General features: G+C 32.5%; 2 pseudogenes; both read left to right on the top strand.

The window, feature by feature from the left end:
- The window catches only part of LOC149533709 (FAM10 family protein At4g22670-like), a 48,979-nt pseudogene extending 33,215 nt beyond the window's left edge, over positions 1–15,764 (top strand).
- A 492-nt stretch (positions 15,765–16,256) lies between these two features.
- LOC149533710 (cullin-1-like) lies at positions 16,257–19,594 on the top strand (annotated as a pseudogene).
- The last annotated feature ends 4,552 nt before the right edge of the window (positions 19,595–24,146 follow it).

Below are 24,146 nucleotides of genomic sequence, written 5' to 3' on the forward strand. Positions count from 1 at the left end.
GAGTATTATAACTAGATCTTCTAATAAGGGATGTATATCATTTGAAAATGTCAAGGAATGGATAAAATATGTATATGTTAGAGATAGAAGATGAGAATAAAAATGAAACTAATAGGATTCTCATAAAACAACATTCATTTGAATCATCCCCTAGGCACACCCACTTTGGTTCTGTAGAGCCTAGAGAGTAGAAAACTAGTCTTGGTTTTGTTGAAGTTGGATCCAAATAATATGCATACATAATTGTTAATGGGAAGTAGCTAGTCCCTATATTTGTGTGTATTATTATCTTAGTATTGAGCTTTTGTTGTTTAGTAGTTGAAAAACACCAACAAAAATTTCATGAGGTAAGCTAGAAACATCATTTCTATTAGTTTCACCAATTAGTTTATCATTATGAATCAAGTCATTTGGAAAAATAGAATCTATACCTTCACTTTCATAACACATATAAAAACTATGATCACTTTCTACAACTTACTCATTAGGATAGTTCTAAACAACATGCTCAAAAATATTAAACTCAAATTGAAACTCCCCTTCATTTAATGAATCATGCATGCTATCAGTGTTGAATACGAAAGCTTCATATTCAACATGAGGAAAAAGATCACACATACCTTGAAATTGTGTATCCTTATGCACAATCAGATGGTATTCAAATGAGAAATTAGACTTATAATCACAAATTTCATCAGTGTAAGAATCTAAAATTAATCCAGAGTCCTCCAATGGTTCTTTGAAATCAAAAAATGGGTTAGTAATCACATAAGAGTATTCACCATAGAACTCATTACAAGGTGCATGTTGATCTTCAATAAAAACTTCATCAAACACCTTGTTATCAACATCATGAGATGCAATATCATTATTACTTTCAATGTCACATCTGAAAGAAGAACCATCAAATCTCTTATAATAGTAAGACAATGTATCACAATCAAACTCATCCTTAACTAAATCTAAAAATTCCATATGCTCTTCAAAAAGTGGGTTGATTACTCCATGCAAAGCTCCATTGTAAATATTATGACAAGTGATGTGCTAATCAACATCAAATTATTCATCATTTAATGGATTTGTGAAGACTTTGAAATTATTTCTAACATCACTATCATGAACAGTTTTAGCATGTGAAGAAGAGAAATCAAAATCATCACACGAAGACACACAATCCACTCCATCAATTAAGCATGCATAATATAAGTCAACATTACTTCATCAACATTATTCAAATGTCTTGCAAACCAATCATCTTGCATCTTACCTACAGGTGTTGATGCATTAATCTTAGAATCATTTGCATATTGTTGATTACTACTACATGCAACCTTACAAAATTTATCTACACAATTAGGTAGTTTGTCCTTATAAATGATCTTCTTATCCTCATATGGTGTAGACAAATCTTCTTCACAACTTTCAACCTCAAGTTGATTTGCATAATTCAAAAATGGAACTTCACTTTTAGATTTAGAAAAAGAACTCATACCTTTACTAGCATAAGAGTACTCACTTCCATCATTGCTTTCTTCTTCCCAATTTGCATCAGATTCATATGAATATGGACATGTGCTATCACTATCCTCCTCTTGACTATAGTAACCACTCTCATCATTGTCTTCACATGATGCTTCTTCATAATATATCAGATCAGCAACTTTACCTTCATCACTTGAAGCATGACATTCAGCTTCTTCAGCCTCATACTAAGATGAACATCTATAACATTCTCAACATAATGCAATCTATCAATAAGAGAAGGAATAACTAAAATCATTTCTTGCATATATAACTAATCAAGTGAATCCACCTTATCATCCACTGCTGAAATACTACAAACATGTGCCCTTTGTTCATCAAGAACAAAATCATCTCTCCTTTGAAACCAAGAAACTTCATCTGTACATGTCTTTAATTATAATTTTTCTAAAAAATTATCTACCATAGCATGGGTACCTACTTGCTGATCTAAATTTGAACACTGTACATGACATTGATTTCTCCTTTGAACCTCATCTTTTCAGAAAATACTTCTAGAGAAATGACTCCTAGTTAATCCATATTTTATGTTATTTGAAATCTCTATTATTGTCATGAATGCTTGATGAAAAGTCTTAGGTTCTTTATTTGTTAATAGATAACTCATCTTTTTATCAAATGCTTCAAGATAAACCACTAAACACATTTGATCATTTGGCTTACCATTTTTAGGAATCTCATTACAACTTTTGTAAATCTAATATTGAATTCAAGAACTAATTCATCATTCTTGATTTGGATCTTCAAGAACTTCTGAAAAGAATCATAGATGCTTACTCTTTCCCCGAACTACTTCATGAAGGATAAATGTAATTCATCCCAAGATGAAATAGAACATGCTGGTAGAAAGGAAAACCAATCTCTAGGATCACCTTCCAAAGTTTGAACAAATAACTTCATATGCACATCTTCATGAGAAATTTCAAAATCACCAATCAAATCAATGAACATATGAACATGATGACAGGCTGAAATTTCATGTTTCCCATTGAATTTAGACAAATACTTTCTAAGATTATATGGCATAGGGTTTGAGAAATCATGAATGCTATAAAAAACTAATGACATGTATCTCTTGGCAGAAATAGATCTACAATTCTCATCCATGGACAACATACTAGGTGAAAATAAATTTTTGATTTCTTACAAAATTAAAACTCATTCAACATAGTACTTTTAGAATTTATTACTTGTAGCAGATCTAAAAACTTCTCTACCAATTGATACTCTGAAAATACTTCAAAATAAAAAAAACATTTTTTGAATCTATCCTTCACAAAGTATGTTGAAATGTATCAAATCATTCTCCTACTTAGTGCTGAAAATACCACTTGATAGAGAATATTTTGCAAAACTTACTTTCATTGAAATAAACTATCATGAAAGTGGAACAATACCTTGAGTGTTGATGTCTACAAACTTAATCTACTGATTTGGCACAGGTGAAAACTTCAATTCTTCACACCACTGATCAAATCCTTGTAGAGCTGTCATCTCCTTGAGGAAAACAAAATGAAATCATTGTTGTGATTCACCTTTAACATTCAAAATTATTATGACAGTAGATCACATACAACACATCAAAACTTATTAGTCAAGAACTCGTATATTCTCTCTTATTGGTTACACCTTCTTACAAAACTTTTAGATCTGCAAAATTTAGTTGAAATCTCTTGAAAGAATTTATATAGAACCAATTTGCACTAGTATAGAGATATTTTAGAGAGTCACCACTCACAATCATGAGAAAGATTTACAACATGATTTATAACATGACAAATCTAAATTGAACTTTCAACTTATAGGACTTGTAAATCATCAAACACTTCGAAGTAAGAAAACACACGTGAACAATTTTGACTCTAAAACTCTCTCAATAGCACATGCAAAACTGAATTGATTGAAGATTAACTTCTAATAGTTACAAAACAAAATTTACATTCAATCTTATAAGATACTACTATCTAGGAATAAAGTGTAACTAGGAAACATGGAACCTTGCATACAAAACTAAATATGCACAATATATAAGAGATTTCCAGCTCCTTAAACCATACTAAAAAATAAGATTAAAATCTTCAATTCACACTAGAGATTCTTGTCCTTTAAACAAGGCTTATTTTCCATCATCTCTCCTGAGTATAATCATCATTTTTTTTGGCTCCTAATTTAACAAATTTAAAAATGACCAAGAAACTAGACCAATACATCTAAGGCTAGCAAATTCCTATGATGGATGTACTTGATTGCAAATCTTGGGCCAACTATAAGGCACAACTCCGTCTCCACTTTAGGCACTACAAAACCTAGGTGGGTAAACCTTGAGGTTCTAATATATGGTACAAGTACAAATAAACATAAAATTTGAACCTGTTAACAATAGATGAAACCCTTATATCTTCTGATGCTTATGCAATAACATAGGAATGAAATAGTGACAAATCATAACCTATGAGCCCATAAGCTAAGCGAGGGTTAATTCCTTTCAACCCACTACAAAACATGAAAAATTGAGTAGATTTGTGAAAATGACCTTTATCTCACTAGTACATTTGATCGCATTTTTAGACCAAAATTTTAGACCATCTGTTAAAATGTTTTAGATTGGTCGGAATATGGAAGGAAAAATATGTTTTTCTAAAAATCCATGCCCATGTTGGTCAAAATTTTGACCAACATGACCTTAAGTGTTGGTCAAAATTTTGACCAACAAGAGCTTAAAATGTTAAAATTAAAAAAGGTTTTGGCCTCATGTGTGCGTGGGAGTTGTAATTATTGTCAAGAGAGTCAAGGGTTTTCCCAGCAGTTGATTGATAGAAGAGAAGAGCACTGGGGTGGGAGAGCAACATGGAAGGTTGGATGGTGAAATCTCCTACACTAGGATGGGAAATGAAAGAAGGATCAATGTCTTTGGTGATGTAGTAATCAATCCAGTCTCCATAAGATTTTATTTTGAAATAAAAATTCAAAATGAACTGCTTTTAGTGTTTGATCTTTAATGAGTGGGGGGTAATATGTTTAATGACTTCTTTGGGGCCAAATTTAGATTTGAGCTGCCCTTGATTCCCTATAAATAATTATTTCTTCATTTGTAGGTTTGTTGTGTTTTTTTGGTTTTAAGTTTTTAATGGACATGCTTTGATATACATTATGTTAAAGCATATTCATCTGCATCTTTATTGCAGACAATGTACATCAATATATCATATAATATGAATTAGTAACTAAGAGTTTACAAAAAAGGAGGGTATTGTGATCATGCACAAATACTAGAGAAAACATGACTAAACAAGCAAAAAGGAAATGAAAAGCATGTGTAAACATAATAAGAGATGGGTAAGTGGTTTCTATCACTTTAGGATAAAATTCTTACTTCTGGAAAAAAAAGGTTTAAAAGATAAAACTAAAAGTTAAAATACAATATCAAATCTCTGTTTGTATCACATTCATTTCCATTCTTAATGAATAACATTGAAATTGGGACTTCTTTTTCTAGATTTCAGTTGAGAAATTAGTTGGAGTGGGGTTTGCAAGAAAGGTGCATCTCTTTAATTAGTTTTGATTCCATGTATACCCTTTATCTTCTTGTTTTTTAATTGCCTTGTTAAATGGTATTTTTTTATAATTTGTAGCTTGCACTAGCTATCATTTACCCATAGGCATTCCTAGACATGGGTCACTCCTAGGAGAAATTTTTAGTGTACTAGCACTTATTTCCAACATTGAAACATTTTGTTACATTCACTTAAAAAGCTAGGAAGTATCACATATCCATTTGGACATGGCTCTTAATTATTAACTATGGTGTTGAGTAGTATCTCAGTCAAGTTCCATGGAGTGATTGAACACAAAGGCATAATGTGGCTGAATGAAAAAGTTGGGAAGTGCCTATCTACTACCATATTATTTTATTACAAGATGTGTATAGCATTTAGACCAAGATTTGTAAATCCATTTCAAGAAAATTTTATGCAATTGAATAAAAAAAAAAAAAATAGTCCAATTCAAAACCAAAATTTTCCAATCAATTCATTTTTTTGCACTTGAGTTGATTTATCTGTTATCCAACTTACTTGGGTTATATTCTTGTGTAATGTATAGGCTCAATAGTTATGAAACGTATGAAGCTGTTTGGAACTGCATTATATTTTAACATTCCACTAGAAATAAATTATTGTGCATTCCACAGGGGAATGAAGATCATTTTCTTTGCTCCTAGTTAATACTTTTTTTTGTTCACATCTCCCCTGTCAGCTGTTAATGTAGTATCTATGTTCTATAAGTTTGTAGAAATGGCCTCTAGTGGAGTGTACTTATGGGATTGAATTTAGTTCTATTGAAAGTGAATGACATATGTAATATATGTGTTGAGAATGATGAATTTGGTTTTGAAGCAATCCACTCATCTCTCAATGTCTGAGAATCTTTTACTCACAAGTTCTATATGCTATTTAAAGGTAATATTTTTGCTAAGTTGTAAGAAGAAATTTGAGTAACAATGTTAATTTTTAATTTTTTTTGTACTAGATATAGATGAAGTCCATAATGATATCAAGCTCATCAAGTTAAGAGACTAGATTAGCTGATATATCTCACAAAAAAATCCAAAATATGTTAGTACATATTACATCATGATTGATACATAAATAACATCTCTGACTTTCTATAATAGCCAATCAGAAAAATAAAATATCATTAATTTTCTGAAACTATCCATCAAAGCTTAGTTTCTACTTTCATTGTAATCTTCCCAACTCCAATGTCCATGAGGATGGGAAACAATTGACAACTTCTTATATCAGAATACCTTTTTCTATTGAAGAAGATCTTGTTTCCATGTTTCTTCTTATATCCTTCTTAGATTTTTCCTCTATTTCCTTTTCCTTTTCATTGGATTGGTTCTATCATTCCATTGTTTGTTTATGGAAGGTTGGATTCATTTGTTTTTTGTATGATCATGTATGGCCATATCTCATCTCTTGCTTGTGTGACCCTTACAATCCCATCTCTAAGTAGCTTCAGGAACTTAACATGATTTCTATTGTCATAGTTACCTATGAAGCAACATTAAAGTACATGAGCGTTTTGTATGACTTAGTAAGAATTGTCCTCACCCATTAAAAAACTCATCATTTGTAGCCTTCCATATTCACTACAAAATTTTAGTAGAAAGAGAGCCAAAATATTTTGTAAATCTTCTTCATGATTATAATATTACCAAATAAGATTTCCAACCAACTATTGTCATTATAAGTGTTCCAACTATTAAAGCCATTGCAAAACATGTACAAATTTTCCTTAATAGATAGAAAAGCAAAGAAAATATGCCTGATAGAATTTGTAAACAAAGAAATAAAATATGCCTAATAGAATTTGTCTTCCTGCAAAGTGAGCATAGATCAAAATGTGCATTATGTTTATAATAACTAAACCTTCAACAAACATCTAAAATGTGCCTTCTTAGGCTCCAAAGTGTTAGACAAAACATATTTCAAGTGCTTATGCAAAAAAAACATTATCTACCTCAATATTCCTACGTTGATTGATATGCTTAAGAAAATAGAGAATTGTAATGAGGAGATTTATAAATGTCAATACCCTCTACATAGGTGATTGAGGTATTAAGAACTAGGTAGGCTTCTTTGGTGATTGTGTAAATCCAATTAGTATGAGGGATTTTCTAATACAATCTTACAGAGGTCCAATCAATAAGTTGGTCTGATACCTAAAGTAGAAAATAGAAATCTTGACCCACTTCTTAGCAAAACAACCTTGCAGTAGGGAAAGTTGTTTCCCCTATAATTGAGGATTCACTTTATTGATCCTTGTCCCATAAAATTTATCCCTATCTTGGAAGAAATTGCAATTAATGACCTTATCTTTGATAATCTCTTAAGATTTTCATAAACTTTGAAGGCCTTGGACCCAATAGGGTAACAACCTACTTATAGGTAAGGAGATCACTGAAAGACAAGTCCTTTTTGTTAGGATTAAACCATGGACAAAAAAAAAAAAATACATCCAAATATGACCAATAACAGAAAATAATAGATCACATAGAAAATAACACAAGGCACCAAGATTTAATCTGGTTCACCCAATCCCTGGGCTACATCCACCAAATAGCAAGTCTGATCTTATTACAATCCAGTGATTATAACCTGATTACAATCTGTAATCCCTTACAACTCAATACCGCTGCAAGAACCAATTTCACATCACAACTTAATGAAAAAATACCTAACCCTAAGCCCTTTTATACAAGTATTTTATGCCATTTTAGGGTTACAACATGTCGGCCACAACTTTGATGATGAAATTTATGAAGTATGTACAATACTTTCCTAATCAATCACCACAAACTAACAATCTCCCACTTGGGGATAGATTAGACTCCACACTAAACAACAATCTCCCACTTGGAGACTAATCTTGTAGCAATATGACTACCACATGGGGTTCCCACTGGATCAAACCACCCTGGACTCTATTGTTCTTTTATTCATGTTTGGTCTAGAAGACCAATCGATGCTGAAGAGGAGTTCAACTTCTCCCTTGTTATTACCTTTGTGAACATATCTTTTGGATTGTCATTTGTATGCATATTCTCTACCTTTAACTATCCATCCTCTAAAACTGACTGAAGGAAATGATACCGCAATTGTATGTGCTTGGTCTTAGAATGTAGAGCTAAATTCTTTATAAGATGAATGGCACTCTGACTATCTATGAACAAATAATTATCCTTTTGAAGATGTCCCAATTCTTCCAAGAAGAACTAAAGCCATATCATCTCCTTGGCTACCTCTATAAAAGTAACATACTCTGCCTCTATAGGGGATAGAGTATTAATCTCCTATAACCTAGAAACCCATCTCATAGCTGCCCCACCAATAGTAAAGACATAACTTGTAGTACTCTGCTTGGTATCAATATCCCATGCCAAATTGAAGTCAACATAGCCTTGTAAATTAGTACTAGAGCCCCCAAAGTATAAACAATTATGGGATGTACCTCTCAAATATCTAAGAATCCATTTAACTGCATTCCAATGCTCAATTCTTGGATGACTCATATACCTACTAACAACTCCCACTACATGTGCAATATCTAGATTGGTACATACCATAGCATACATCAAACTTCCTACAACTAAAGTATAGGGTACCTTGGACATCTTATCCTCCTCTTGTTGTGTCATAGGACACATCTCCTTAGTCAACTGCAAATGACCAGGAAAAAGTGTGCTGATAGCTTTAGCGTTTTCCATAGAGAAACATTGCAACACCTTCTCCACATAATCAGCCTAAGATAGCATCAATGTTTTATTCTTCCTATCTCTACAAATCTTCATACCAAGGATTTTTTTTGCTGCCCCCAAATCCTTCATAGCAAATGCATGTGCTAATTGACTTTTTAGCCCCTTAATGTGATCCATGTTAGACCCAGCTACAAGCATATCGTCAACATATAAAAAAAATAATAATGTAGCTATCATTATCTAACCTCTTAAAGTAAACACAATAATTTGAATGACACCTATTATATCTATGCTCATGCATAAAACTGTCAAATTTTAGATACCATTGTCAAGGTACTTGCTTCAAGCCATATAAACTTTTCTTCAATTTGCACACTAAGTTTCCTTACCTATGACCTCAAAACCCTATGGTTGAGCCATTTATATTTCTTCATCCAAATCACCATGAAGGAGTGCAATTTTAACATCCAGCTACTCTAAATACAAATCTTTAGTAGCTACAAGACATAAAACAGTATGGATAGAAGTCATTTTAACAACATGAGAAAATATCTCATCAAAATCAATACCCTTTTTCTATGAAAATCCTTTTACAACTAACCTGGCTTTAAATCTTTTCTTACCTCCATCCTCTTCTTTTAACCTATAAACCCACTTATTCTGTAAAGCCTTTTTACCTGCAAGAAACTTGCACAAATCCCATGTCTTATTCTTTAGCAAAGAGTCCATTTCATCTTTCATTGTAGACTCCCACTAAATCTTAGTATCCACCTACATAGCTTCATCATAACTTTTAGGTTCACCAGCATCAGTAAGTAAAATAGAATATAAAGAGGGAGAAAATCTTTTTGAAGGTCTAGTTTGCCTTGTTGACTATCTAACATTCATTGGTGTGTGTGGTATTTGTTGTTGCGGTTGTTGCACATCATGAGGAATAGCTGGAACATTAGCTTTTGGAGTATCATCCAACACTACATAATCATCTTCTTTCTTCTCATATTGTTGCAACAAATCTTTGTACAACACTTTCGCATTAAATATGACATCCCTACTTCTTACAATTTTATGATTTTCAAAATCCCAAAGCCTATAACCAAACTCATTAATGTCATATCCAAAAAATACACATTTATTTGACTTAGCTTCTAGCTTGGTTCTATTTTTAGAATCCATTTGAGAAAATGCTTCACGACCAAAGGTTTTGAGAAAATAATAACACACCTTCTTACCAATCCATGCCTCCTCTGGAATACCACAACCCAAAGGAGTAGAGAGACCTCTATTAATAAAATATATAGCAGTATTGATAGCCTTTGCCCATATTTTTAAGGGAAATGTAGCATGCAACCTCATGCTCCTTGCATGTTCCATTATAATCTTGTTCATGCATTCAGCCACTCCATTTTCCTATGGAGTCCTTGGAATAATTTTCTATCTATGAATACCATTAGTGGAGCAATAATCTTCAAATTCATGACTACAATACTCACCACCATTATCAGATCAGAGAAATTTTAATTTTTTACCAGTCTCATTTTCAACCAAGCATTTCCATTTCTTAAAAGTTTGAAATACATCATATTTCTGTCTAAGGAAATAAACCCATACTTTTCTAGTTGCATCATCAATAAATGTAACATAGTAATGAGAGCCACCAAGGGAAGATACCTAAGCCAGTCCCCATACATTGGTATGCACAAGCTCTAATTTCTACCTTCTATTTTCCTTCCCAATCTTTGCAAAACTCACTCTCTTTTGTTTTTCATACACACAAATTTCACAGAAATCCATATTAACACATTTTAGACCTGGTAAAACTTTCTTTGAATGAAGTACTTTCATACCTTTCTTACTCATGTGCCCAAGTCTATTGTACCACAGTGTTGTATCAGAATCTACAACAGCTATTTGTTCTCCCTACTCAATTGCAACAATTGTTCCTAAACATTCATTTTTCTCTGAAAAAATTAAAGTAGAAGGAACAATATGACCTGTACAAAGATATAAGGTGCCTAATTTCACACTTTTTTCTACTACAAGGGAACCTTTTGAAACCTTCCAATTTTTATCATTAAAAGTAACTACAAAACCCTCATCATTGAGTTGCCATGCTGAAATTAAATTCCTACTCAGCCTTGGAACATGTATTACCTCATGTAGTATCCAATGATTCCCATTCTGCAACTTAATCTTAATTTTTCCCTTTCCAACAATCTGATAGGTTTCATTATCCCCAAATAAACAAGCCCAAAATCCCCTTGGACATAATCAATGAGGTGTAGTATGAAATGAAGCACCAGAATCTAAAAGCCATGAATCATCAACACTTTCTAAAGACAGAAGCAAAGCATCCTCCTCGAATTTTTTACTTACCACATTTGCCTCCTTGTCTCCATCTGATTTATCTGCTTCATTTTTCTTTCAATTCCAGTAATCTTTCTTTTGTGCCCTAGTTTCCCATAGTACCAATAGTTGTTTAGTCCTCTTGATTGAGACCTCCTCCCCTTTTACTTTCCTCTTGATTTCCCATAATTTCCAAAATTACTTTCTGTATCAGTTGTTCTACCCCTACTTTGTGCATTCAAAGTACTTCCTGATGTAGGTGCACCTGAGGTTTTCCTATGAGTTTCCTCACTCAAAATAACACTGATCACATCATCATATTTTAGGGTACTAGACCCAGGAACATAATTACTCACATCCATTACCAAGCCATTCTAGCTTTCAAACAAATAATACAAAATCAAGAGAACCCTAATTTCTTCTTCAAAATTGATATGCACAGAAGATAACTGACTAGTAATAGTATTAAATTCATTTAAATGATCTATAATAGATCCACCTTCTACCATTTTCATATTAAATAAATGCTTTATGAGAAATACTTTGTTTGAAGTAGAGGGATTTTCATATAGTATCGCTAGGGTTTTCATCAATTCTTCTGTCGTCTTTTCTTTTGTAATATAAAATGCCACTGATGGTGCCATGCATAATCAAATGCTTTCAAGTGCCATTTTGTCCAGAAGATCCCATTCATCATTTGACATAGATCCATAATTCTTTGCTTTGCCTTCCAATGGCTTCCATAATTAAATCCTTCTGATATAAATAGTCTTCCATTTGCATCTTTCATAACTGGAAGTTCTGCCGATTAAACTTATCAACCCTTAGGTTACCCTCATTTGCCATTGCTCCCACTCAACCTTGGAACTTTCCTATAGAAGATAATTGAAAAAACAACCTGGCTTTGATACCACTTGTTAGGATTAAACCACAGACATAAAATAACAATTACATGAAAATATGACCAATAATAGAAAATAATAGATCACACAAAAAAGAACACAAGGCACCAAGATTTAATGTGGTTCACCCAATCCATGGGCTATGTCCACCAAATAGCAAGTTTGATCTTATTACAATCTAGTGATTATAACTTGATTACAATCTGTAATCCCTTACAACTCAATACTGCCATAAGAACCAATTTTACATCACAACTTAATGAAAAAATACCTAACCCTAAGCCCTTTTATACAAGTATTTTATGCCACTTTAGGGTTACAACATGTTGGCCATATGTCAACCACAATGTCAGCCAAAACCTAATTTTTTTTTTCGGGGTGATACCCTAAACCCCAAAGAATTTATGAAGTATGTACAGTACTTTCCTGATTAGTTACCACAAACTAACATTTTTAAATTTATGGGGTTTTGCACCCTTAGAAACAGCAAGAACAATGCTCTTTCTCATCAGGACTTTACAAGGTTCACTACCATCAAGCACTTTGATAATCCATTTAACAGAAACAACAAGAGCAATGCTCTTTCCCATTACCACTTTACAAGGTTCACTACCATCAAGCACTTTGATAATCCATTTAGCAGAAAAAGAAATTACTTGCATTCTTATGTCTTTAAGACCTAGATACCCCAATCTTTTATCCATGCAAAATTAATCCCACTTCTTAGATTGCATTTTCCATCAAACCAAAGGAAACTTCTATTTTTTTTTTTGAATATCATTCACTTGACTTTTGCCAAAGAGCCAAACAGATGCATAATACATACAATAGGATGATAAAATCTTTTGATGAACTTGAATAAGAGAGAGACAGTTCCTATCCTAGCCTTCCAATTTTTTTCCCCACATTATTCTTAACCCATAGCCACATATCCTTTTAGTTTTGGTTAACTACAAAAGAAATTTCAAAGCATCTCATCTATTTATGAGGCCCACCCATTAGAAATCACACTTTTTGCACTAGCTTGGGGGGACCTTCTCATCAACCTAAAATATTAGATTATGTCTTAGATATTCTAGCACTAGAGGCAAGACAAATGAGGTCCAATTTATTAATTAAGTTATCAACATTCTCTTCATCTAGATGCAGAAGCAAGGCTGTATTTTTGGAAAACTAGATATTTAGGAGGTCTTCATATTTTGGTAGCATAATATTTTTGATTCTAGGAGATCTCACATCATCCCTAAGGAGATGATGTACAACATTAGCTATAGTAACAAAAAGAGCAGGAGCTAGGGGTCAGCCTATCGAATAGATCTTTCCAAGGGGAAAGCCTCTAATAAGACCTCATTAGCATCCACTTGAGTAGAAGCACCTTTTAGTAAGATACTAACCATCCTGCAACTTTTCTTGTGAAAGCCAAATGCCTCTAAACCATCATCAAGAAAGTGCACTCCACCCTATCCTATGCTTTTTCAAAATCTAATAGAATAACATATGTTTATCAATGTTGTAGGGCTTACATTATAATATTGGTAACTGAGGTTGGGGCCTAGAAGTATATCACTTTTACATGGATAGCATATTACGATTTAGCAGGAAAGTTTATATTAGAATTACAGCTTATAAAATATCTTAATATCATATGTTTGTACTCCAAAGTTGAGTCCCAACCATCTTTTTTGGTATTTGTGCTTTTGAAGTTTTCTTTTGTGTTCATTTTGTGTTGTATTAGTTGGTTTTCTAAATAAAATTTGGTTCCCATATTTAACTTTATTCTCACTTGAGAACTCACTAGTGTTATTCCAAGGAGTTTCAGGTAGGAATTGTAACAAAGTAAGCATGTGATGAATCAATTTTATTAGTTTCTATGGAGTTTTATACTGATATGTATTACAACATTCATGAGAATCCAAAATGTTTGTAGTTTTTTTAATTGAATTTCTATAAAATGTGCTCTAGAAAAGTACTTTCAAGGATGAAAGTGATGATGATATAGATTTGGATGAACAGTTTGGTACTTCAAGCACTGCATCAAAAGTTCTAGAAGAAAATGTTAGTGATGATGAGATTGTTGAATAAGACATTGAACTTGACAATGAAGGAGTTGTTGAACTAGAAAATGACACCCCATAGAAAGTAAGGCTTGGATTTATAATATTTTCTATTGAAAACTAAAATATGTATGTCATAGTACATTTTGAGTCTGAGTTAGTATTTCTTTTGGAGCTTCTACATGATTGATGCTGTTAACATAAACTCCTTAATTAACATATGTAGTTATTGACAGATGGGAGATCCCTCTATTGAAGTAACTAAAGAGCAATGAGAATCTACCCAAGCAGCCAAGGGAAAAGCAATGGAGGCAATGTCAAATGGTATAAACTATTTTCTAATAGAATTCCTAGAGTGGTTGTCATATATTATTTTTGGAAGGGTATCACATAGAATGCCTTTTGCATTTGTTCTAATCTCAGAGTTTCTCAAGTGATTTGGAAGAGGCTATAAACCATCTTACAGAAGCCATTATGTGCAATCCCACATCTACAATCCTCTATGCTACCCAAGATGAAGGCATAGCTACTAATTTAATGATTCTTTAGTCTACTATATTGGCATAATTCTTAGACTGCATGAGAGATCCTACGAGAAGAAGTTACTGATATGAGACAACATAATGATTTTGTAGATGGTGTATATGTTAAGATGAGGAAGCCCAATGCAACCATTTGGGATGCTAATGCTGCTATTAATGTTTGTAAAACTTTTTAATAAGGCTTATGAAATTTTTTTTTCATCCTATCACTTTGTTAAGGCATTAATGCACTTCACTATTCCTTGGTTTTGCCTCCAAACCATATTAAAGTCTGGGGGAATGTGCTTTATTACTTCAAACAATCTAATCCAATGTTTATAATAGTAGAGTTCTATTTATTAGAATATGATACATTTTCTATTTTGGTATGTCTAGGTTACATACTCCATATTCTTAATATATGGTTCGATTTCTTTTTGTACTAATCTAGTTTTAATTGCTTTAAAAAAATTTAAATGACTATTGTTTGGAATTATCAAGTATACATTAATCAAGACTCTGCCAAAGGCCATAAAGCACAAGGAATGGCAAGATAAATAGTTGGTAATTGGGAAGAAGTTGCCAAGGGTCTGCATCTGGCATCAAGTCTTGATTATGATGAGGAAATTGCAATTGTTTTAACGAAGGTAACAAGGCATTTGCAATTATTTTAGTTAAGCTAATGAAAAAACTATATGCATAGTAACAAACATTTAGAGATTGTGGGTGATAATCATTTGATATGTACACACAAGTTGAACCAAATGCACATAAAATTGAAGAGCATCACAAGAAATATGAGTGACTATGCAAATAAAGGGATGATAGAAAGAAAGAATGTGATAGGCAATGTCACCAAACTGAAGCTCAGGTAATATAAAGTCTGCACTATTATCCTTTTTTGTAACTTTCATAATGCATATAGCTAATAATGGCCCTAATTCATTTTAAGGCTACCTATGAACAATCTAAGAAACAAGAACAATCTTCAATAGGTAGGAAATCAGGTGGAATGCCTGGGGGCTTCCTAGGTGGAAAGCCAGGGGGCTTCCTAGGTGGAATGCTTGGTGGCTTGTCTGGTGGAATGCCTAATATGAGCAAGATATTGAATGTTTTGTTGATCAACTTATATGGATGGTAGATTTAACATCTGCTTTCTAGATTTTAGTTGAGAAATTAGTTGGAGTGGGGTTCGCAAGAAAGGTGCTTTGTTCATCAACTTATATAGATGGTTGATTTAACATTTGTGTTCACCTTGCTTCTTGTTGATAAGTATTAGTTAGTGATTTTGGTCTACATGTCCTAAATTAAATTTGGTTCTTAGCAATTTTCTTATTGTTTTTGGTCCATATATCTTTTTTTGAAAGGTTAGTTTGAGCTTGTAAAATAATTGGAGTTTTTCTCTTTTTTATTTGCAATCAGAGTAGAGAATAATGTGGAAGAGTTCATAATGTCTAATTTAATTTTTTCAATTGTCCTTTTGGCTTGATTTAATTGTAGCAGAGGAGTTCTTGAAAACTATCTTGTTTGTTTCATCATAATTAGAAACTAGAATTTTTTGATTTATCTATCATAATTTTATATTTTTTCATAAGTTAGCTATATGTTGTACCTCTTTTTGTTTTCAAAGCCCATGACAGAAAACTTCATTGCTTCCAGTAACTTCGTAGCGCAAGATGAAGGAGATGCTGGTTGTGAGATTTTGGACATTTTCAAGAATTTGTTGGAAATATTTTCTAAACATAAATCTCAAGGATGGTTGTCTTTGTATTGTGAGAACATGGGTGAATTCTTTGTTCATCCATCTCTATGTGGCATATTTGATAAGACCTTCTGGCCTAGGAACAATTATACACTTCCTGGTCCATGAATATGGTATGATCTTCGATCTATTCCATGCCTCAGCCCACCTTGGAGACTAACTGTCCTCCTTAATCAATCCTTGGAACACTTATTTGCCTCACAACCCAATCGCATGATAGGATTTTTGTTCAATCCATGTTGGGTTAGTGTACATGAGATCTCATGAACTTGGAAGGCTAGCAATCCTTATTTACAATCCATTTCTAGTAAATTCAAAACTAATTTCATATAGAAATTTGTTGTATGATTCTGCTATTAAATACCCTTCAAAGGAAATGTAATTAAATTCATTGAACATTGCCGCATTGGTCCTAAGGCTAGCCTTTAAGCTCATAATTTTATCCACATTCTTTGTTTCACATTTTATTGATTTAACAATCTATATATGACTCAAGAGAACCTTCACAAAAAGTAGAAAAATGATGCATAATAGTTAATAGGCATTGTTTAATGCAATTGTAATCATGTGACAATACTACTATCATTTTAGTCTACTGAAATGAATTTTTATTAGTATGATTAAATTTAAAGTAATCACACAGAAGAAATGAGTCTACTAGTTTTCATAATTTATGTTCACTTCTATTAATTTAAGTATATTTTGTAGTGGAATAAGAGTCCACTTAAAGATGCTAGGCATAGATACATGTTTTGGGTGTAAAGATTAGAATTGGCCAAGTAAACCAATTATGGATCATGTTTTGCTCCATATTTTTCACTTCTATGCTCATTATGATAAGAATTGTATCATAGCTAAGTTAGCTTATTTTAGGTCCACAATTTGACAAATAAGAGGATTGGTAGGTCAAGTAGCAATTAAAAAAAAAATCTTTAAGTTTAATCTGAAAAAGTTTTAGAATACAAACATTTTATTGATTAGTATTACACACTATATTGTGTAGAAACTAATCAACTTTGCAATGGGTATATTACTATTTTTTGTTAGTGAATTGGTAAATGTTTCACTAATTATTGGTTCTTATCAAACAGTGTGGCCAATATGTGGGTTGGCTTGTGGTTGTATGAGTGTGCCTCTTTTATAAGTACATGTATTGCTATTCTCTTTTGAAAAAATCAATATTTGCAAAATAGTTTGTTATTTTTTTCTTTTAGTAACATGTCTCTATTGATAGTACTTCGTGGATGGAAGACACCGAATTCATATGTCATACTCTGATAGATAGTTTGGGATAGCTAAGTTTATTATGTATGCATTAATTTCTATGTATATGTGAATATTTATTAATGCAAACCATACACACCGAGCCTTTTCAAGTTGTCTTTGTGTGTAGCTATGCAACTTTATACATCTAGAATTCATGACATGAATGACAATCTTCATCCATATAATGCTATTTTAAAATTTAGGACTTTGTCTTGTTATGTGTTGTGATATATAATTAATATTTGTCAAAATTGTAGGAAGAAGCTTGCATAGAGAATTTTTTTTGATAAAAGTGCAAATGATGATCATGAAAGAAGCATATTCACAAAGCTGAAGCAACAATGTGGTGGTAAGATTACTTCTAAAATGGAGGGAATGGTATGATGCATCCTACATAAATAAAAAACTCACTCTAATTCTTATCAATGAAGTTAATCTAATTATAAATTGTGTAAAAATTCTCAAGCACATCCTGGCATAGACTTGATTGTGATAGTTTTGACAACTGGGTTTTGGCCAAGTTACAAATCATTTGATCTTAACCTACCAGCCAAAATGGTATGCCCATTTTGTATATAGTATACCTTTTAAATTTTCCAATTTTTGAAGCAATTTAACATTTTTACCTTTGCTACTTAATGCAAGTAAGATGCATAAGATGTGTAGAGGTGTTCAAGCAATTCTATCAGACAAAGACAAAGCATAGAAAGCTTACATGGATATATTCTCTGGGTACTTGTAATATTAATGGGAAGTTTTACCCTAAGCCTATGGAACTTGTTGTTACTACTTACCAGGTAATTTCCTTTTTGGTTTATTACTGACTGATAGTTGGATTCTTTGATTCATATAAAATGACATTATAGGTCATTTTCCACTGATCATTATTGTGAATTTCTTCTTCTAATTTCTGGTTAAGAATTAGTTGGGTAGGATAAGTTAAAGCAATGGCTAATATCATTATTATTAATGATCATACATTGATAATTTGATTCATTTGCTACTTATGCTATCTGTTTAAGGGAAAACTAAAATTGATGTGTTATAGAAACCATAAATAGGAAAAGTGAATACATCACGCTTATCAGTGTTAGTTTCCTTGATATATCTAGAATTCACTTCTTTTTCCTTATGTAACTTACTTTGTGGTTATGATACATATGCATCAACATTATTTCTATTCAATGAATATGAAAGGCTAAGTTACTTAGAAGTTAAGACTCAATTGAATTTGACCGATGAAGATATTGTTAGATTGCTACATTCTCTTTCATGTGCGAAACATACAATTTTCAATAAAGAGCCAAATACAAAAATTGGGCACAAACAGATGCCTTCAAAGTCAATTCAAAGTTCACTAATAAGATGAGGATAATTAAGGTATGAACTCTGATATAACAAATTATATACTATTTTGCCTATCTATTTTTAACAAAAACTAATGCATGTCGAGATCACATGGGAAATGGTTTCTACCTAATTGCAGATTCCACTCCCACTAGTGGATGAGAAAAAAAACTTGATTGAGGATGTGGATAAAGATAGACATTATGCAATTGATGCATCAATTGTAAGAATTATGAAGAGTAGAAAAGTTTTAGCACAACAAAAACTTGTTATGGAGTGTGTTGAGCAACTTGGATAGATGTTCAAGGTGAATTGCCTAATTGGATGCTAGATACAAAAATGAATTAGTTAATTTATGAAATAAGGTTGTTAGTTTACTAAACTTAATAATTTTTGTTCATGCAGCCTGATTTCAAGGCAATCAAAAAGTGAATTGAAGACCTGATCACCTAGGAATACTTGGAAAGGGACAAAGATATCCTAACACTTTCAGATATCTTTCCTAGAACTACCCAAATGGGTGCTTAAGGATCTTTTTTGTAGAAGTCTTTTTATTGACTTCTGCAAGTGGAGGGTTGTGATTATCAAGTCATGATAAAAAAATATTTCAAAACTGCATCATTACTAATGTAAGCAGTGAAGGCTATCGAGGCCCCTTGGTAACAAGGTTAGTTTCTTGAGAATTCATGATTAGAGGATAACCTAAAACATCTCCAATTTCCAAAGAGTCGAATCATTATTTTGGTCAGTGTGGTATAACCTGGTTTTTAAATGATTAAATGTGTCATAATTAGGATCTATATTTGTTGAGTGGGACAATGGATGCTTTGATGCCATCAATGTTATAGTTTATTTTTCTCCAACATACATTGTTGGATATGGTCCCAAAGTTATTATGATTACTTTTGAAATTTTTTGAATTTGATCTGTAATATTTTGGATTCTATTTCAAAAGGTGAAATTGTTTATATTTGTAGTCTATTTAATGTGGCTACTTTTCCAATTTTGTGTGTTAAATGGTAAACATATTATATTTTCTATTGCACCTTCTAGGAAAATGATTTCAATAATATTTTCTAGTATTTCAAGAAGTAAAGCTAGCGAGGGGATATGACTGATGTTACATACAAATACTTCATCTATTATGTTGCTATTAATATTTTACCAGCTTGCCAAGTCTATTGGAATCATTTGGTTTATATGATCTAATCACCTATGTGAATTAGTAGCATCTTCTGACCTCATTAAAAGGTTCTAATGGACAAGTTGATAAGATAACAAGTTTTGTGATTGTTGTGGCTACAATCTTAAATCTGTAGTCTCATCTACATAGTATTATGAAATATCATCTCAGAGTATAATAATAATTGTAATAGTGCATACACACACACACAAATTCTCATAGGATCAGTGATCATTTTCTATAAATGAATCATAAATAGTAGCAATTCTAAGGAACCACAATCTGATGAAGGGGTAGGAGTTACTTAAGATGAGACACCTAAGTGATGTGACTCTTTTTCCTCTCCTGAGGAAATCTCTTATGAATCCTCAATTTATCTATTAAATTAAATTGCCAATCTTTCAAGAAATATTAGTCTCCTACAAGAAACAATATTTGGATTAGCGAGGAAATGTGGTAGGGAGGTGCATTAGTGCCAGTTTTCTCCAATTGAGTAGCCTGGCCCAACCTACTCAATTCGTGTCCCATGAGGCAAAATGACTTGGTTGGTTAGTTGATGCTCACAAATTGGGTTTAGTTGTGAAGAACCAGTATCTAGGCTTCCTTCAATTAAATAGCCAGCATATAGTTGGTTAGCTTATGGGCCAAGGAGTCAATTGACTTGGTTGTTTGTTTTGTGCTTTAGAGCTTAATTGTGAGGAATAGTCTCTGGGCATCCTACAAGTCATTCCCATTAAATTATTAATATGGTTAGCTACTTGGAAATATGTGAAGAATTGGATTCAGTGCATTTAGGATATTATATTTTGTAATAGGAATTATCTGTATATGATCTACATCCTTGATTTTAATGTTCGGTATTAATTGATTACAATTCTCTCTAAATTGAATTGCAATTATTTACTAGAACACTAATCAAGATCAAGTACATCCCTAAAGGGGACATTACAAAGAATCTACACATCTATATATAATTGTGTTCATTTCCTTAGAATTTGTGTACTATTCAATACTCTGTTGCTTTTGAACTTGTGATCACAGTAGCATTCCACGCATTCCAAAGTGAATGCCTAGGCTGGATTTGCTCAACAAGTGAAGTGCACCATGGACTCTTAAGCCAACCTTCCCAAGTGCAAGGATTCTTTACTTTCTTTTTTAGACAAATAGAGTGACATTTAACCTCACACTAGAGATAATTCACTAGGTAATAAAGTTTATGCTCTCTTCTCAATGTTTTGCGGTTAAAAATTTATCAATACGAACACCTTTGTTTCTATTGTAAATTTTAATTTCTAGTGTTTTGTTATGAAACTGATTTTCATGATTCTAGAAATGTGAAATATCCCAAACTAGGATATTACTTGAAATCTTATTTGGGTTCTTAATTTGTTTCGTATCTTGCTTCACTTCATTGCTCCTTTTTATGATTCTTGACATGCATATCTCACCTTGTAATTATTACTAAGAATATTTTTATAAATATAATGACTACTCATGGAGGGCATGTGGAGATGATTAAAAATATATAGATCGAATCCAAGAACAATTAAAATTCTATATCCTAGTTTTCAATGTCAAAAAGTTTTGACTATAGTGGATTCTAACAAGAGGGGCATGTCTTTTGGCTAAACATAGCACTAACCCCTGATACTTTTTTAGAGAAGCTCTTTGCTATTTTTCTTATTTTTATCAGGTGCTTAGAATATGTCACACTCATGGTTGTCTAATTTAAGCAATTGATAAACTACAAATAATAAATTATGCAATAGAATGGAAAATAACAATATGTTCTATTAACGTACCTAGGAACTTGCATTATGTCATGGGACTTAGCCAACAATATATTTGTACCAAGTCTAGTGCATTGTAATGGTATTGTTTATACAATGTTGATATTTACTCAAGAGGACTATTTTTATTTAGTTTTATTTGCCAAGTTTCCTTTTCAATTTGATTTTGAGTTGGTGATGCTTGAGACTCAAATGCCTACAAGTACTTCATGTAGTGTCCAGTCTGAAGTCCTGATCACTAGGCAAGCTCCTAGCTCTTATTATAGTTTTCTTACTACAATGTCACATCTAGTTTGCATGTGATTCCACTGACCTAAAGGGTCCTTAACCACAAACAACAGTAGTCTCCTTTGCCTACATTAAGTTCAAGCATCCTGGAAAATAGTTCACATGACTTATCTATTCTTCCATTTTACAAGCATGTCTCCCAAGGAAAATTCTATTGCTTCATCTACACCATCTAAGAAAATCCTTTATGCTTTGATGGATGCCTATAGCTTATCCCAAAGCTGTCATTCAGCAGTTATGCGATAGTCAATCAAGAGGAAATAGTTGAGAGCTTAGAGTGACACAATTTTTAGATGATCATATGAAATGAAATGGGTGTGCGAGTAGAAAGAAACTAGGAAGATAGTGTGTACAGATGAAGGCATGAAATGGATGGTTTTGGAGCACTTAGCATTTAGTAAATGTAATCATTTGAGATCAAATGGGTGTCAGATTATATGCATAGTGAATAATAAAGGAAGGAATTGAACCCTCCCTAAGGCTCATAGTTGTTGAGGTCCACTTCAGAAATGGCGCTTCCTATGAAATTGTTATCTAAAACCTTTTTAATGAGATAATGTGTTATGATCTTTTCATAGATGGGATGGAACATGAATCTAGGAGGTAGTTGTGCATCACCCATATCATGACTGTAACTAAAGTTAAGAGCCTCTATTATTGAATTCTCTTCCCTATCACCCATATTCATTTTCTTTGCTATTCATAATTTTGTGAATTATGAATAGCAAAGGAAATGAATATGGGTTATAGGGAAGAGAATTCAATAATAGAGGCTCTTAACTTTAGTTACAGTCATGATATGGGTGATGCACAATTGCCTCCTAGATTCACGTTCCATCCCACTGATGAAGATCTCATAGCACATTATCTCATTAGAAAGGTTTTAGACAATAATTTCATAGGAAGGGCCATTGCTGAAGTGGACCTCAACAACTGTGAGCCTAAAAAAAAATTTGACCAAGCATTGGTTGAAATTTTGACCAATGCTTTGCAGAGTATTGGTCAAAATTTTGACCAATACGTAGCAATTTTCTACCAAGCATTGGTCAAAATTTTTACCAATTCTTGGTAGAAAATGTGTTTGCAACTTCAAAAGTTTTTGACCAACTTATTGGTGAAAATTTTGATGAGAAAAATTTTGACCAAGGGGTTGGTCGAATTTGGTCAAAATTTGGTCAAAAAATGGCCTCAAATGTACTAGTGTCTCATCTTGCATTTGATTTAGTGATTAGTGCCTTATCTATTGCAACATAGAGTCACTACTAGTAGGATAGCCTAACTTGATTTCCTTACAATTAAGTTTATCAACTAAAATCTCCAAAATCCATTCTTACTAGCATCCCCTCCATACACCCAAAAACCCTATCAAATCATTGAAGCATTCACTTAACTCCTTGAATTAAAAACAATAGTAGATCTGACACACAACTCATCCAAGTTGTCTTAAATTAAATGAACCTTATTCATTCAATCACAAAGTTAATAACATATGAAGAATTAGGAGATAGAATAAGAGAACATAGATAATTCATTATAAATCCCCTTTCATATTTATCCATGGAAAGATTGAATACATTAACTAGTAACACTAAATAAAACTCGAGATATATTACATGATCTCTCATCAATCTTCATTATCATAGAGAAAAAATACATGAAATGAAACTAGAAATATGTACAAGAATGGATGTGTGGCCTTCATAGCTAGAGCTCTCCTCAATAGACCAGAAGTAAAGTAAAAGAAACCCACCCTAGTATCATAGTTGTGAGAAATTTTCTCCAAAAATTGGAATCCTTATAATGGATGAGAAAGAGAAAGATATAGAAGAAGAATGGAATCTCTGATCTGATTTGGAAGTGACATGTGTCCACTTGAATCTCCATTCC

This window comes from Cupressus sempervirens, chromosome 10, assembly GCF_028749045.1.
Source record: "Cupressus sempervirens isolate cs-2001-9-10 chromosome 10, ASM2874904v1, whole genome shotgun sequence".
Classification (NCBI taxonomy): Eukaryota; Viridiplantae; Streptophyta; class Pinopsida; order Cupressales; family Cupressaceae; genus Cupressus; species Cupressus sempervirens.